Source organism: Oryctolagus cuniculus, chromosome 5, assembly GCF_051225735.1.
Source record: "Oryctolagus cuniculus isolate XC-2025 breed Fujian yellow rabbit chromosome 5, ASM5122573v1, whole genome shotgun sequence".
Classification (NCBI taxonomy): Eukaryota; Metazoa; Chordata; class Mammalia; order Lagomorpha; family Leporidae; genus Oryctolagus; species Oryctolagus cuniculus.
The window spans coordinates 85,875,483-85,892,600 of NC_142871.1; the positions used below are offsets into that span (position 1 = coordinate 85,875,483).

The window sequence follows — 17,118 nt, forward strand, 5'->3', positions numbered from 1 at the left end:
TGATGGTGTTAATTCTTCCAATCCATGAAAATGGAAATCTTTTATTTTTTATGTCTTCTATTTCTATCTTCAATGTTTTGGAATTTTCATTTTAGAAGTCTTTCCCATCTTTGGTTAAATTCATTTGAAGGTATTTAAAAATTTTTGTAGCTATTGTGAGTAGAACTGAGCTTACAAGTTCCTTCTCAACCATGACATTGTTTGTGTATATAAATACTACTGACTTTTGTGTGTTCATTTTATATCCTGAAACTTAACCAAACTCTCTTACAAGTTCCAGTAGTCTCTTAGTGGCATTTTCTGGCTCTCCACAGATGACAGATCATGTCATCTGTGAACAGGGGTGATTTGACTTCATCATTTCCAATTTGTATCCCTTTGATTTCATTTTCTTGCCTAACGGGCAAGTAATTGTGAAAGTGGCTATCTTTGTCTGGTTCCAGGTCTTAATGGAAATGTTTCCCATTTTTCCTCATTCAATGTGATGCTAGTTAAGGGTTTGCCATAAATTGCCTTGAGGATGTTATATTTTAGCAGTTGCTTTCTCTGCATATGTTGAGATAATTGTAGTTTTATTCTTTAATTTGTTAATATAATGATTCACATTTACTTATTCAAGTATGTTGAAACATCCCGCATTCCTGGGATAAATAGCACTTGGTCTGGGTGAATTATTTTTTGATGTGTTGTTGGTTTCTATTAGTTATGGTATTATTTTTGAGGATTTTTGCATCTAAGTTCACCAGGGCTATTGGTCTATGGTTATTTCCTTGTATCTTTTTCTGATCTGGAAATTAAGGTGATGTTGATCTCATAGAAAGAATTTTGGAGAATTCCCAAGATTTAATTTTTTGGAATAGTTTAAAAAGAAGTGGGATTAGTTTTTAAAAGTTTGGTTAAGCCCAGCAATGAAACCGTTCAATTCCTGTGCTTTTGTTTTTCAGGAGGGCCAGATCAACTACACACACACACAAAATAAACAAAGAAACAATGGAGCTAATCAACATGGTTGACTAAATGAATCTTATTGATATCTATAGAACATGCCATCCCATAGCTACAGAATACACATTGTGTTCATCAGTGAATGAGGCATTCTCTAGAAAAGACCTTATGGTTGGCCATAAAAGAAGTCTCAACAAATTGTTAAAAATTTAAATCATATGATATATTTTTTCTGACCACAACGAAATGAGGCTGGAAATTAACAAGTTAAGAAACACTAGCAACTATACAAACACATGGAGAATGAACAATATGCTCCTGAATGAACAGGGTGTCATAGAAGAAATCAAAAGAGAAATAAAAAAATCCATTGAAACAAATGAAGCTGACAACACTATCAGAGCATATAGAATACAGAAAAAGTGTTACAAGGAATAAAAATTATAGCAGTTAGTATTTATAGCAAGAAATTGGAAAGGTGTCAAATAAATGACCAAACTGAATTTTAAGGACCTGGAAGAACAAGTACAAAGCTAACCCAACATTAGTAGGGGGAAAGAAAGAATAAAAATTACAGAAAAATAACCAAAGTTGAAATTAAAAAAAAAAAAAGATCACTGAAATGAGGACTTGTCTTTGCAAAAAGTAAACAAAAGTAGTAAACTATTGGCCTAGATATCCAAAAAGTAGGGGAGAAGCCATAAAGTAGTAAAATAGTAAAATCAGAAACCAAAAACATATTATAACTGATGTCACAGAAACAAAAGGAATCATCAGAATAATTACAAATAGCCATATGCCAAAAAGTTAGAAAATCTAAAAGAAATGAATAAGTTTCTGGACACATAAAATTTACCAACATTGAGAAATGAAGATATTGAAAACCTAGATAGACCAATAAAGACTATCTGGACCAAATATCTAAACAATATTAATGATGCAGAGTATGGAGATTCTACAAGAGCGTGACTAATGATTATGAAGATTACTTGACAGTGAAACATTCTCCAGTTGAAATACAATAATTAGAAATTAGAGCGCTTCTTTTTGTCTTTCAGTCTACTTGAAAACAGAAAAAAAAAGTTGTATGCGGCTCAATGTTTCATCACAGATATCTGTGAGCAGCGAATCACTGAACATGTGAATTTGATTAGCAGTGTGATAGGCTCTTAACATCTCAGTCTAAACATTTCCTGTGAGACACTAAAACAAAGAAATATTTAAAATATCATCAGAATGAATCAAATCCAACAATGCATCATAAAGATCATTCACATGGACCAAGTGGGACTGACTCCTGGTATGCAGGAATGGTTTCAACATGTAAAAATAAAAATGTGATGTGTCACATTAACAAATTGAATAAAAAAACCATATATTATCTTACTAGATGCAGAGAAAGCATTTTATAAAATACTACATCCTTTTATGATTAAAAATAGTCTTAAAATTGGGTATAGAAAGAACATGCTGCAACACAATCAAGGCAATTTTTGACAAATGAACAGCCAGCCTCATACTGAATGGAGGAAAGTTGGAAGTTTTTCCACTAAGATCTAGAACCAGAAAATGATGCCACTTTCACCATTGCTATTTGATATAATTATGTAAGTTTTAGAGCCAGTAGGCAAGAAAAATAATCAATAGGATTCAAACTGGAAAGAAGGAAGTCAGTTTATCCTTGTTTGTTGATAACATGATTTATGTATGGGGAACCAAAAGGCTCCACCAAGAGATTATTGGAACTCACAAGAAAGTTTAGAGCCAGCGCCGCGGCTCACTAGGCTAATCCTCCACCTTGCAGCGCCGGCACACCGGGTTCTAGTCCCAGTCGGGGCGCCAGATTCTGTCCCGCTTGCCCCTCTTCTAGGCCAGCTCTCTGCTGTGGCCAGGGAGTGCAGTGGAGGATGGCCCAAGTACTTGGGCCCTGCACCCCATGGGAGACCAGAAGTACCTGGCTCCTGCCATCGGATCAGCGCGGTGCACTGGCCGCAGTGCACCGGCCACGGTGGGCATTGGAGGGTGAACCAACGGCAAAGGAAGAACTTTCTCTCTGTCTCTCTCACTGTCCACTCTGCCTGTCAAAAAATAAAAAAAAGAGAGTTTAATAAAGTTGCAGGATATAAAATCAACACAAAAAATTCAATAGCATTTGTTTACATATAAAATGTGATGATGAGAAAGAACTTGTAATATCAGTAGCATTTATAATAGCTACAAAAAATGTAAATACCTTGGAGTAAATTTAACCAAGGATGTAAAAGATCTCTACAATGAAAATTACAAAACATTAAAGAAATAGAAAAAGACACAGAAATGGAAATATCTTCCATGTTCGTGAATTGGAAGACTCAATATCATCAAAATGTCCATACTACCAACCAATAGAAATTTGTAGATTTAATGTGATCCAAATCAAAATACCACGTATATTGTTCTCTGATTTTTTTAAACAAAAGCAATGTTAAAATTCATATGGACATACAAGAGATCCCAAATAGCTATCAATCTTAAACAACAAAAGCAAAGCTGGAGGCATCACAATACCAGATTTCAAGAAATACTATAGGACAGTTATCATCAATAGAACCTGGTACTGACACAAAAATAGACATGTAGACAAATGGAGCAGAATAGAAACACCAGAAATTAATCCACAGAGCTACAACTAACTAATCTTTTACAAGTGAAGTAAAATGAATTATGGGAGAAAGGAAATTCTCTTAAACAAAGGGCTTTGGATCTACACTTACAAAAGTATGAAACAAGATCCTTACCTTACACTGTATACAAAAATCAACTCCCAACGGATGAAGGATCTGAATCTACAAGCTGATACTATTAAATTACTTGAGGGAAACATTGGGAAAACTGCAAGATTCCGGCACAGGCAAAGACTTTTTGGAAAAGATCATAGAAGCATAAGCAATAAAAGCAAGAATGGACAAATCAGATTACACCAAGCTAAGAATCTTCTGCACTGCAAAGGAAACATTCAACAAAATGAAGAGGCAACCAGCAGAAAGTGAGAAGATATTTGCAAACTATGCATCTGAAAAAGGATTAATATCCAGGATCTTTTAAAAGCTCAAGTAACGCAACAACAACAAAACAATCCAGTTATGAAATGGGTAAAGGACATGAACAGGCATTTTCAAAGGATGAATTACAAATGGCCAATAGACACATGAAAAAATGCTCAGGATCACAATAAGGTTTCAGCTCACCCAGTTAGAATGGCTATCATCCAAAATTCAAAACATAATAAATACTGGCAAGGATTTTGGGGAAAAGGTATGCTAACACATTCCTAGTAGGAATGTAAACTAGTACAGCCATTATAGAAGATGGTATGGAGATTTTAAAAAATCTGAAAATAGATCTACTATATGATCCAGCCATCCCACTTTTGGAAATTTATCCAAAAGAAATGAAATCATCTTATGAAAGAGTGATCTATACCTCTATGCTTGTTTCAGGTCAATTCACAATAGCTAAGATATGCAATCAACCCATTTACCCATAAAGTGATGACTAGAAAAGGAAAATATGCTATTTATACACTGCGGAATACTATTTAGCCATAAAAATGAAAGAATGAAATCATGTCTTTTGCAATAAAATACTTGCAACTGGAGAATATTATGCTTAGTTAAATAAGTCAGTCCCAAAAAGAGAAATATCATATGTTGTTTCTGATATGTGGGAGTTACTATAGAATAAAAAGTGTATATAAGAATGAAATGGACATCTTTATAATTTGATTGTTGTTATTAGGCCTTGTTTATACTTCTGTGGAACTATAGTATTTATACCTTTTATTTTTTGAATGGTTAGAAGTAAATTAAGAAACAGATGGATAGGCCAATGGAACAGAATTGAAACACCAGAAATCAACCCAAACATCTACAGCCAACTTATATTTGATCAAGGATCAAAAACTAATTCCTGGAGCAAGGAGAGTCTATTCAATAAATGGTGCTGGGAAAATTGGATTTCCACATGCAGAATCATGAGGCAAGACCACTACCTTACACCTTACACAAAAATCCACTCAACATGGATTAAAGACCTAAATCTACGACCTGACACCATCAAGTTACTAGAGAACATTGGAGAAACCCTTCAAGATATTGGCACAGGCAAAGAGTTTCTGGAAAAGACCCGGGAGGCACAGGCAGTCAAAGCCAAAATCAACTATTGGGATTGCATCAAATTAAGAAGTTTCTGTACTGCAAAAGAAACAGTCAGGAGAGTGAAGAGACAACCAACAGAATGGGAAAAAATATTTGCAAACTATGCAACAGATAAAGGGTTGATAACCAGAATCTACAAAGAGATCAAGAAACTCCACAGAAACAAAACCAACAACCCACTTAAGAGATGGGCCAAGGACCTCAATAGACATTTTTCAAAAGAGGAAATCCAAATGGCCAACAGGCACATGAAAAAATGTTCAAGGTCATTAGCAATCAGGGAAATGCAAATCAAAACCACAATGAAGTTTCACCTCACCCCGGTTAGAATGGCTCACATGCAGAAATCTACCAACAACAGATGCTGGCAAGGATGTGGGGAAAAAGGGACACTAATCCACTGTTGGTGGGAATGCAAACTGGTGAAGCCACTATGGAAGTCAGTCTGGAGATTCCTCAGAAACCTGAAGATAACCCTACCGTTCGACCCAGCCATCCCACTCCTTGGAATTTACCCAAAGGAATTTAAATTGGCAAACAAACAAGCTGTCTGCACCCTAATGTTTATTGCAGCTCAATTCACAATAGCTAAGACCTGGAACCAACCTAAATGCCCATCAACGGTAGACTGGATAAAGAAATTATGGGATATGTACTCTTTAGAATACTATACCGCAGTAAGAAACAACGAAATCCAGTCATTTGCAACAAAATGAAGGAATCTGGAACACATCATGCTGAGTGAAATAAGCCAGTCCCAAAGGGAAAATACCATATGTTCTCCCTGATCGGTGACAACTGACTGAACACCAAAAAGGAAACCTGTTGAAGTGAAATGGACACTATGAGAAACGGTGACTTGATCAGCATAGCCCTGACTGTTAATGAACAACTTAATACATTATCCCTCTTAGTAGTTTTTTTTGTCTGTTCTACTTAATATGACTGGTTTAATTCTGTAATTAATACACAGTTATTCTTAAGTGTTGAAAATTAACTGAAATGTGATCCCTGTTAAACATAAGAGTGGGAATAAGAGAGGGAAGAGATGTATAATTTGGGACATGCTCAAGCTCACTTGCCCCAAACAGTAGAGTTAGACACATACCAGGGGATTCCAATTCAATCCCATCAAGGTGGCATGTACCAATGCCATCTCACTAGTCCAAGTGATCAATTTCAGTTCACAATTGATCATAATGATAGGACTAAGAGTCAAAGGGATCACATAAACAAGTCTAGTACCTGCTAATACTAACCGATAGAATAAATAAAGGGGAGAGTGATCCAACATGGGAAGTGAGATACTCAGCAGACTCATAGAATGGCAGATGTCCTAAATAGCACTCTGGCCTCAGAATCAGCCCTAAAGGCATTTGGATCTGGCTGAAAAGCCCATGAGAGTATTTCAGGCATGGAAAGCCAAGACACTCTGGCAAAAGATCTCTGTGAGTGAGATCCCAGTGGAAAGAACAGGTCTTCAAAAAGGAGGTACCTTTCTCTGAAGGGAGGAGAGAACCTCCACTTTGACTATGACCTTGTCTAAACAAGATAAGAGTCGGAGAACTCAGAGGGCTTCCATAGCCTTGGAAACTCATGACTGGAGCATAGGGAGATTACTGATGCCATAGACAGGAGTGTCAATTGGTAAAGTCAACAACAGGAGTCACTGTGCACTTATTCCTCATGTAGGATCTCTGTCCTTAATATGCTGTACATTGAGATTTACTGCTATAACAAGTACTCAAACAATATATTTCACTTTGTGTTTCTATGGGGGTGCAAACTGTTGAGATCTTTACTTAATGCGTACTAAACTGATCTTCTGTAAAAAAAAAAAAAAAAAAAAAAAGAAATTATCAACTCCCAACTTGACTCTCACTGGGATTCAACATGACAATAGGTCTGATCTGATTTCATCATCATTTAAAAAAAATCATCTATTATTTTTCACTTTATGTTTCTGTGTGGGAGCAAACTGTTGAAATCCATACTTAATGTATACTAAGCTGATCTTCTGTATATTAAGATAATCGAAAATGAATCTTGATGTGAATGGAAGGGGAGAGGGAGTGGGAAAGGGGAGGGTTGTGGGTGGGAGGGACGGTATGGGGGGGAAGCCATTGTAATCCACAAATCGTACTTTGGAAATTTATATTCATTAAATAAAAGTTAAAAAAATAAAAATAAAAAAGAAGTAAATTAAGCCTATGATTATAAAATGTAGTGAAATTATCTTTTTGCAAAAATTAAACAAAAAGAATAAAGAAAGCAAGGAGAGGGAGTGAGGGGGGAGAGAAAGTGGGACAGAAGTATGGTTGCCTTTTGATGATGGTTAGGTAGCTAATCTGGCCTTATGGATATCTTTGGAAGCATGATTTAGAAGTGATCTATGTGATAAAGCCCACGGTGAGTACTGTTTCCAACAGATGAAGTAATTTGAGGCAAAGATTTTGGTGTCAGTCACCAAACATGGCTTAGAAATAGATTATGAAGATGAGAAAGATAAATGTAAGAAAATAAAAATGTTAGAAAATCCTCTGCAAAATCATGAAAGACATCTTCGAGAAAAAGTTAAAAAGGTCGTTTTGTTAGACCACTTAATGACATTCCTCATGATGTACCATCACAAGGCCATATGACTGCTCAGCAAACATTGAAAAAGTGATAAAGGCCCAAACCATAAGAGAAAAGTTAACAATAAGCTAAAGGGCAGCAAAGAAACACTGGAGGTTAATCTTGTACTGTTCCATTATTGAAACCTTGAGAAAATGGCAGAGGCTGACAAAAATGACATATCTGTGAAAGATCTGGTCATCTTTCTTTAAGAAACTATACTCCTGTCTTCTGGTTTCAGTATGGAAGATACTTGCATACATGTTAATATTATCAAGATCTACAGATTGATAAAATTTGGTCTGACTTTTGATGAAGAAGACTTCACTGCTGATGACAGCAATGCAACTATAATTGAAGAATGCTGTACTTCAAAGATGATGACATGTCACACACATAGAGGAAGTAGTAAAAGCTCTGCATGAAGGATGACATTTACATGTGTTCAATACCTTAATTCCTTTTTATAATGTATCTTCAAAGATTTTCTTCTTTAGTTTTATTAATATTTAAGAAGTATGTAGAATTACAGTAACATAAGTTATCTTTCTATTTCTATAGATAATGTGATATGTTACACCCTAAAGCAAAGCTAAGTATGCTTCCTTAGTTTCACATTGGCTTATTACAATAGATCAAGGGAATAGTTGTTGTTAGATGCATGTAACCTATTTTGTTGTAAGATATATGTAACTTTGTGATATAAAGTGTTCAGCAATCAGATTGGATTCCTTAGTAGAGCAAAACTTTTTGTCATTAACGTATTCTGATATAAACTTTTATGTTTAAGAAAAATACTTGTTAAAATGGCTTGAGTTTTGCCTTATAGAATCTACTTCATAAACTTTCCATCTTTTGTAGTTACTAATGCTACATATACTAATCCTCTAAAAATAAATTATGTTAAAATGAAGCAACTTGATGGTACTTGTTTTCCAAGGAGAGATATTGGCTAGGGCAGCATAATTGTAAACTGTGTTGTGTGGTTGTTCAGAAAATAACTCAGTTTGGCTTATGAATGGAAATGTTGTACACATATCACCCTGCTTTAAAAGATGAATCAAAGAACTAAATCTATGACTTGATGCCATCCAATTACTTGAAGAAAACTTTGGAGAAACTTTTCAAGATACTGTAATAGGCAATGACTTCTTGGAAAAGATCCCAGAGGCACAGGTAATCAAAAGAGAAATAGACAATTGGGGTTATATCAAGCCAAGATTTCTTTAGGAGTACAAAGGAAACACTCAACAAAGTGAAGAAGCAATGGAGAGAATGGGAGAAAATATTTGCAAGCTATGAAACTGGTAAAGGATTATTAATAATAATAATGTACAGAATCTTTAAAGAACTCAAGAAATTCACCAACAACAAAACTAACAATCCAGTTAACAAATGGGCAAAGGCCATGAATGTGTGTTTTTCAAAGAATGAAATAAAAATGGCCAGTATACATATATAAAAATGCTTAGGATCACTAGCCATCAGAGAAATGCAAAATAAAATCCACAATAAGATTTCACCTCACCCAGCCAGGATGGCTAACCTACAGAAATCAAAAGCAATAACTGCTGACAAGGATTTGGGGAAAAGGTACTCTAGTATACAGTTGGTGGTGATGTATACTAGTATAGACATTATGGAAGAAAGTATGAGATTCCTCAGAAACTTGAATGTAGAACTATGATATAATCCAGCAATCCTACCCCAGGGAATTTACCCACAGGAAATGAAATCAGCATATGAAATAGTCATCTGTATCTCCATGTTTATCACAGATCAATTCACAATTGCTAAGATATGAAATAAACCCAACTACCATCAGCTGATTAATGGAAAAAGAAAATGTGGTACTTCTATGCTATGAAATATTACTCAGCCATAAAAAAGAATGAAATCCTGTCTTTTGCAACAAAATTCTTGCAACTGGAATTCATTATGCTTAAATACGCAAGTCCCAAAAAGACAAATACCATATGTTTTCCCTGATCTGTGGTAACTAATAAGGTAAAAAATGTAATGTATGGGGCCGATGCTGTGGTGTGGCAGGTAACATAGCCACCTGCAGTGCCAGCATCCCATATGGGCACTAGTTCAAGTCCCAAGTGCTCTACTTTGGATCAAGCTCTCTGATATGGCCTGGGAAAGCAGCAGAAGATGGCCCAATTCCTTGGGCCCTTGTATCCACGTGGAAGACCCGAAAGAAGCTCCTGGCTCCTGGCTTTGGATTGGTGCAGCTCCAGCCATTGTAGCAAATTGGGGAGTGAACCAGAAGATGGAAGAACTCTCTCTCTGCACCTCTCCTCTCTCTATGTAACTCTGACTTTCAAATGAATAAATAAATCTTTAAAAAATGTATTGTATGAGCTTTCAATGCATCTCAAGGATCTAGAAAATCTGCAGCAAACCCGACACAAATCTAGTAGAAGAAGAGAAATAATTAAAATCAGAGAAGAAATCAACAAGATTGAAACCGAAAAAAATTGCAAAAAATCAGCCAAGCAAAGAGCTGGATTTTGAAAAAATCAACAAAATTGACACCCCATTGGCCCAACTAACTAAAAAAAGAAGAGAAAAGACCCAAATCAATAAAATCAGAGATGAAAAAGGAAACGTAACAACAGACACCACAGAAATAAAAAGAATCATCAGAAATTACTACAAGGACTTGTATGCCAGCAAACAGGGAAACCTATCAGAAATGGATAGATTCCTGGACACATGCAATCCACCTAAATTGAAGCATGAAGACAGAGAAAACCTAAACAGACCCATAACTGAGAAAGAAATTGAAACAGTAATAAAGGCCCTCCCAACAAAGAAAAGCCCAGGACCAGATGGATTCACTGCTGAATTCTACCAGACATTTAAAGAAGAACTAACTCCAATTCTTCTCAAACTATTCAGAACAATCGAAGAAGAGGGAATCCTCCCAAATTCTTTCTATGAAGCCAGCATGACCTTAATCCCGAAGCCAGAGAAAGATGCAGCATTGAAAGAAAATTACAGACGAATATGCCTGATGAACATAGACGCAATAATCCTCAATAAAATTCTGGCCAATAGAATGTAACAACACATCAGAAAAATCATCCACCCAGACCAAGTGGGATTTATCCCTGGAATGCAGGGATGGTTCAATGTGCGCAAATCAATCAATGTGATACAGCACATTAACAGACTGCAGAAGAAAAACCATATGATTATCTCAATAGATGCAGAGAAAGCATTCAATAAAATTCAACAACTTTCAGAATGAAAACTCTAAGCAAATTGGGTATAGAAGGAACATTCCTCAATACAATCAAAGCAATCTATGAAAAACCCATGGTCAGCATCCTATTGAATGGGGAAAAGTTGAAAGCATTTCCACTGAGATCAGGTACCAGACAGCGATGCCCACTCTCACCACTGCCATTCCCAATAGCTACAAAAACAATCAAATACCTTGGAATAAACTTAACCAAGGACGTTAAAGATCTCTACGATGAGAATTATGAAATCTTAAGAAAGAAATAGAAGAGGATACCAAAAAATGGAAAAATCTTCCATGCTCATGGATTGGAAGAATCAACATCATCAAAATGTTCATTCTCCCAAAAGCAATTTACAGATTCAATGCGATACCAATCAAGATACCAAAGACATTCTTCTCAGATCTAGAAAAAAATGATGCTGAAATTCATATGGAGACAGAGGAGACCTCAAATAGCTAAAGCAATTTTGTACAACAACAAAGCTGGAGGCATCACAATACCAGATTTCAGGACATACTACAGGGCAGTTGTAATAAAAACAGCATGGTACTGGTACAGAAACAGATGGATAGACCAATGGAACAGAATAGAAACACCACAAATTAATCCAAACATCTACAGCCAACTTATATTTCATCAAGGATCTAAAACCAATTCCTGGAGCAAGGACAGTCTATTCAATAAATGGTGCTGGGAAAACTGGATTTCCACATGCAGAAGCATGAAGCAAGAGGCCTACCTTTCAACTTACACAAAAAAACCACTCAATGTGGATTAAAGACTTAAATATATGACCTGACACCATCAAATTATTAGAGAACATTGGAGAAACCCTGTAAGATATTGGCACCAGCAAAGACTTCTTGGAAAAGACCCTAGAGGCGCAGACAGTCAAGGCCAAAATTAACATTTGGGATTGCATCAAATTAAGAAGTTTCTGCACTGCAAAAAAACAGTCAGGTGAGTGAAGAGGCAACCAACAGAATGGGAAAAAATATTTGCAAACTATGCAACAGATAAAGGGTTGATAACCAGAATCTACAAAGAGATCAAGAAACTCCACAAAAACAAAACAAACAACCCACTTAAGAGATGGGCCAAGGACCTCAATAGACATTTTTCTAAAGAGGAAATCCAAATGGCCAACAGACACATGAAAAAATGTTCAAGATCACTAGCAATCAGGGAAATGCAAATCAAAACCACAGTGAGGTTCCACCTCACCCCGGTAAGAATGGCTCACATTCAGAAATCTACCAACAACAGATGCTGGCGAGGATGTGGGGAAAAAGGGACACTAACCCCTGTTGGTTGAAATGCAAACTGGTAAAGCCACTATGGAAGTCAGTCTGGAGATTCCTCAGAAACCTGAATATAATGCTACCATTCAACCCAGCCATCCCACTCCTTGGAATTTACCCAAAGGAATTTAAATTGGCAAACAAACAAGCTGTCTGCACATTAATGTTTATTTCAGCTCAATTCACAATAGCTAAGACCTGGAATCAACTCAAATGCCCATCAACAGTAGACTGCACAAAGAAGTTATGGGATATGTACTGTATAGAATATTATACAGCAGTCAAAAATAATGGAATCCGGTCATTTGCAACAAAATGGAGGAATCTGGAAAACATTACGCTGAGTGAAATAAGCCAGTCCCAAATGGACATATATCATATGTTCTCCCTGATTGGTGACAACTAGCAGAGCACCAAAAAGGAAACCTGTTAAAGTGAAATGAACACTATCACAAACGGTGACTGGATCAGTCCTTGCCCTGACTGTTGAAGAACAACTTAATACGTTATCTCTCTTAGTATTTTTTTGTTTGTTGTACTTAATACTGTCGCTCCCCCTCTTCATGGAGGAACGACACAGGACCCTGCATTGTTCTTTCGTCTGCTCGGCCCTCCCTGGGTTTGCTGCTGGTTCTTCCCGGGTTGGCTACTGTCCCTTCCACCTCCGTGGAAGGGCGGTTCCCCCTGCCACTTTCCCCACTTCCGCGGGGGAGCGGCACACCGCCGGCCGGCTCTCTCAGGGGCTGCACAGGTGTTCCTTCAGATAGATGTTCCCGGTGCATGTTGTCTCTCTCCTCCTTTATAGTCCTCTTCCACCAATCCCAACTCTGCTACCCACACGCTGAGTATGCTGCTCTCCTCCAATCAGGAGCAGGATCTGCTCCTGCAGCTAAGTCAATCAAGTTGGCGAGAGGCAGCTGCGTAGAAGTTGTTACTCCCTTCTCAGCACCATATTGTGGGAGAGCAGATGCATAGAATAAGTCTTAATTCCAGTAACAGTCTAGTCCGAGTTGCTCCCCACAAATACTATTGGTTGAATTCCGTAATTAATACACAGTTATTCTTAACTGTTGAATCTAACTGAAAAGTGATCCCTGTTAAATATAAGAGTGGGAATAAGAGAGGGAAGACATGTGCAATTCGGGACATGCTCAAGCTCACTTGCCCCAAACAGTAGAGTTAGAAACATACCAGGGGATTCCAACTCAATCCCATCAAGGTGGCATGTACCAATGCCATCTCACTATTCCAAGTGATCAATTTCTGCTCACAATTGATCATAATGATAGGACTACGATTCAAAGGGATCACATAAACAAGACTAGTATCTGCAAATAATAAGCGATAGAATAAAAAAGGAAGAGAACGATCCAACATGGGAAGTGGGATTACAGCAGACCCATAGAATGGCAGATGTCCTAAACAGCACTCTGGCCTCAGAATCAGCCCTTAAGGCATGCGGATCCGGCTGAAAAGCCCCTGAGAGTATTTCAGGCATGGAAAGCCAAGACACTCTGGCAAAAAAAAATGACCTAAATGAAAGATTTCCGTGAAGGAGATCCCAGTGGAAAGAACGGGTCATCAAAGAAGGAGGTACCTTTCTCTGAAGGGAGGAGAGAACTTCCACTTTGACTACGACCTTGTCTAATTACGATCAGAGTCGGTGAACTCAACAGGCTTCCATAGCCTTGGCAACTCATGACAAGAGCCTAGGGTGATTACCGATGACATAAACAAGAGTGTCAAATTGTTAAGTCACAACAGGAGTCACTGTGCACTTACTCCTCATGTAGGATCTCTGTCCTTAATGTGCTGTACATTGTGTTTTAATGCTATAACTAGTACTCAAACAGTATTTTTCACTTTGTGTTTCTGTGTGGGTGCAAACTGTTGGAATCTTTACTTAATATATGCTAAACTGATCTTCTGTATATAAAGAGAATTGAAAATGAATCTTGATGTGAATTGAAGGGAAGAGGGAGCCTGGAAAGGGGAGGGTTGCAGTGGGAGGGAAGTTATAGGGGGAAAGCCATTGTAATCCATAAGCTGTACTTTGAAAATTTATATTCATTATATAAAAGTTAAAAATATTGCATATGTGAGCGTGAAGTTGACATTTTGAGATTTGATTATTGTTACTAACCTTATCTCAACTATTGAGGAACAACAGGTTTTTTATGTTTTTATTTTCTTATTATTATTTGTTGAATTATTTTTGTAGTGGAAGGTAAAGCTTACATTATAAAATAAACTGAAAGTATGTCATTGTAAAAATTAAAAGAAAGAATAAGAAAGACAGAAGGAGGGAGAATGGGAACATGGGTGGAAGGAAGATAGGGTGGGAACTGTCACTATGCTCCTAAATCTGTATATATGAAATACATAAAATTTGTTCACCTTATATAAATAAAAATTATTTAAAAAGTTAACTAAATAAAAATTAAATAAACCAAAAAACCTTGAAAAAATACTGATGAATCAAAAAAAAAGTGTTGTCAGAGAATGAACACTTTAGCTTCCTCTTCTTTGACTTGTAAGGCTAGTGTTTCTTTCTCTTGCATTATTTCCTTAACTGGTACCTCCAGTAGAGTGTTGAATAGTGAACTTTCTTGTCTTATTGTCAGCCTCAGAAGGAAAGCTTTCCATATTTTACTGTTGAGTCACTATGGAGATAGATGTTCCTCTGAGACTTGTTTCATAAAGAAAAGATCCTCAGTGATAGAAGAAAAGGAACAAATAATTTCCATCAGCATAAAGGCATGACAAAGGCATCTTCATAATGGCCAGAAATCCAGGAGGGACCTTAGAGTTACAGCAATCACAAACCCAAATTTACTGATGTAAACTGTGGTTTGAATTTATTCTTCCTGCACAGTGCAGAAAGCTCCTTTCTTTTTTTTTATTTTTTTGACTAGCACAGTGGACAGTGAGAGAGACAGAGAGAAAGGTCTTCCTTTGTCGTTGGTTCACCCTCCAATGGCCGCTGCGGGCGGCACATCATGCTGATCTGAAGCCAGGAGCCAGGTGCTTCTCCTGGTCTCCCAGGGGATGCAGGGCCCAAGCACTTGGGCCATCCTCCACTGCACTCCGGGGCCACAGCAGAGAGCTGGCCTGGAAGAGGGGCAACTGGGACAGAATCCGGTGCCCCGACCAGGACTCGAACCCGGTGTGCCGGCGCCGCAGGCAGAGGATTAGCCTATTGAGTCGCGGTGCGGGCCCAGAAAGCTCCTTTCAAGAGAAATTAATCTAAAAGTTAGTACCTGGGATATTTAACATAATCAGACACAAAACCTCCTTGGAAGAATGCATTGTTGGACCATGGGGCACAAGATTTCCATAGAAAAAAGTCCACTGAAGAACTTCTAGTTTAAAACTGCAATGCACAGGGAAAAAAGACCAACATGACGGAGAATATTATAAAGAACAAAGTCAGGATATTTAGACTTTATTACTATAGATAAGAACAGACACTTAATGAAAGCACGCTAAAAATAACACCATTCTGATTAAATCAGCTCAACTTGTGATAGCCATAGACAAGAAGATAAAAACATGAATTTCTAACCTAAAATTCATTAATAACTGTGTGTTTTCAATTTCTGAATAAATAGTTTTATAAAATCTGGTTTACATGTTTTTTGTGGAATGTAAAATTTGGTCCTAATAAGATGACATATAACAATGTATATATTTCAAATTACTTAGCTAAAAGAAGAGTAAATAATGCATAGGAAGACACAATAATGACTTACTTACAATTACTGTTCTAAATGCTTTCCATGAACTCACTAATTTAGCACTCACAAAATCTGTACTGTCTGCACCTGACTCACGAGAAAACTGAGACATACAGATTTAAATAACTTGTCACACAACTTGAAAATTGCAAAAGGTATACTTAAGCCTGGAAAGTCCGAATGCACTTACTACTCTGGTAAAGGAATACTCATGCTGCCTCCTAAAAAAGTGTTGGAGGGGAGAAAGGTGTAACAAATGAAGATGAAAGAGAAGAAGCATATAACAAGAAAACATTTCTTGAATATATTGGCTATGATTCAGAAACCATGAATGTATTAGTTTTCTCTTGCCAACAAATTAGCACAAACTACCTAGTGTCTTAAGGCATCACAAATTTGTTACATTATAGCTCTATTGGTCAGAAATCTGGCTCAGCTCTCTCTGTATGGTAACCAGTGTTAGGAGGACTGAATTTCTTTTGGGGGCCTACCAGAGAAAATCCCTTTTCTGCTCATTTGGATTTGTGGTGCAATTTAATCAATCTCTTGCTGTTGTAGGTTGTGGAATTAGATCCCGATTTCCTTGCAGGGCCTCAAACAAGGGCCATTCCCAGCTTTTGAAGCGGCTCCCTTTCCTTGGGTAATAGTCCCCCTCCATGATCTTTAAAACCAGCACAGTGGTTCAGTTAAACTTGAAATCATATCTGCTTCTTCAACAGTCTCATCTCTCTGACCAACTCTTCTGTTTTTGTCTCCTGTTTGCTGACCTTATTTCATGGCCTATATTTTCAGCAACTTGAGAATTGTCGCTCCCCCTCTTCGTGGAGGAACGACACAGGACCCTGCGCTGTTCTTTCGTCTGCTCGGCCCTCCCCGGGTTTGCTGCTGGTTCTTCCCGGGTTGGCTACCGTCCCTTCCACCTCCGTGGAAGGGCGGTTCCCCCTGGCCACTTTCCCCACTTCCGCAGGGGAGCAGCACACCGCCGGCCGGCTCTCTCGGGGGCTGCACAGGTGTTCCCTCAGATAGATGTTCCCCTTAGATGTTCCTGGTGCATGTTGTCTCTCTC

At 37.6% G+C, this 17,118-nt stretch overlaps 1 long non-coding RNA gene and 1 pseudogene across 3 annotated transcripts in view; both read left to right on the top strand.

Annotated features, from left to right (window-relative positions):
• The window catches only part of LOC138849638 (uncharacterized), a 180,011-nt gene that overhangs the window by 107,311 nt on the left and 55,582 nt on the right, over positions 1-17,118 (top strand). The gene's annotated exons all lie outside the window — the stretch shown is intronic.
• Positions 1,435-8,182, top strand: LOC138849867 (heat shock protein HSP 90-alpha pseudogene; annotated as a pseudogene).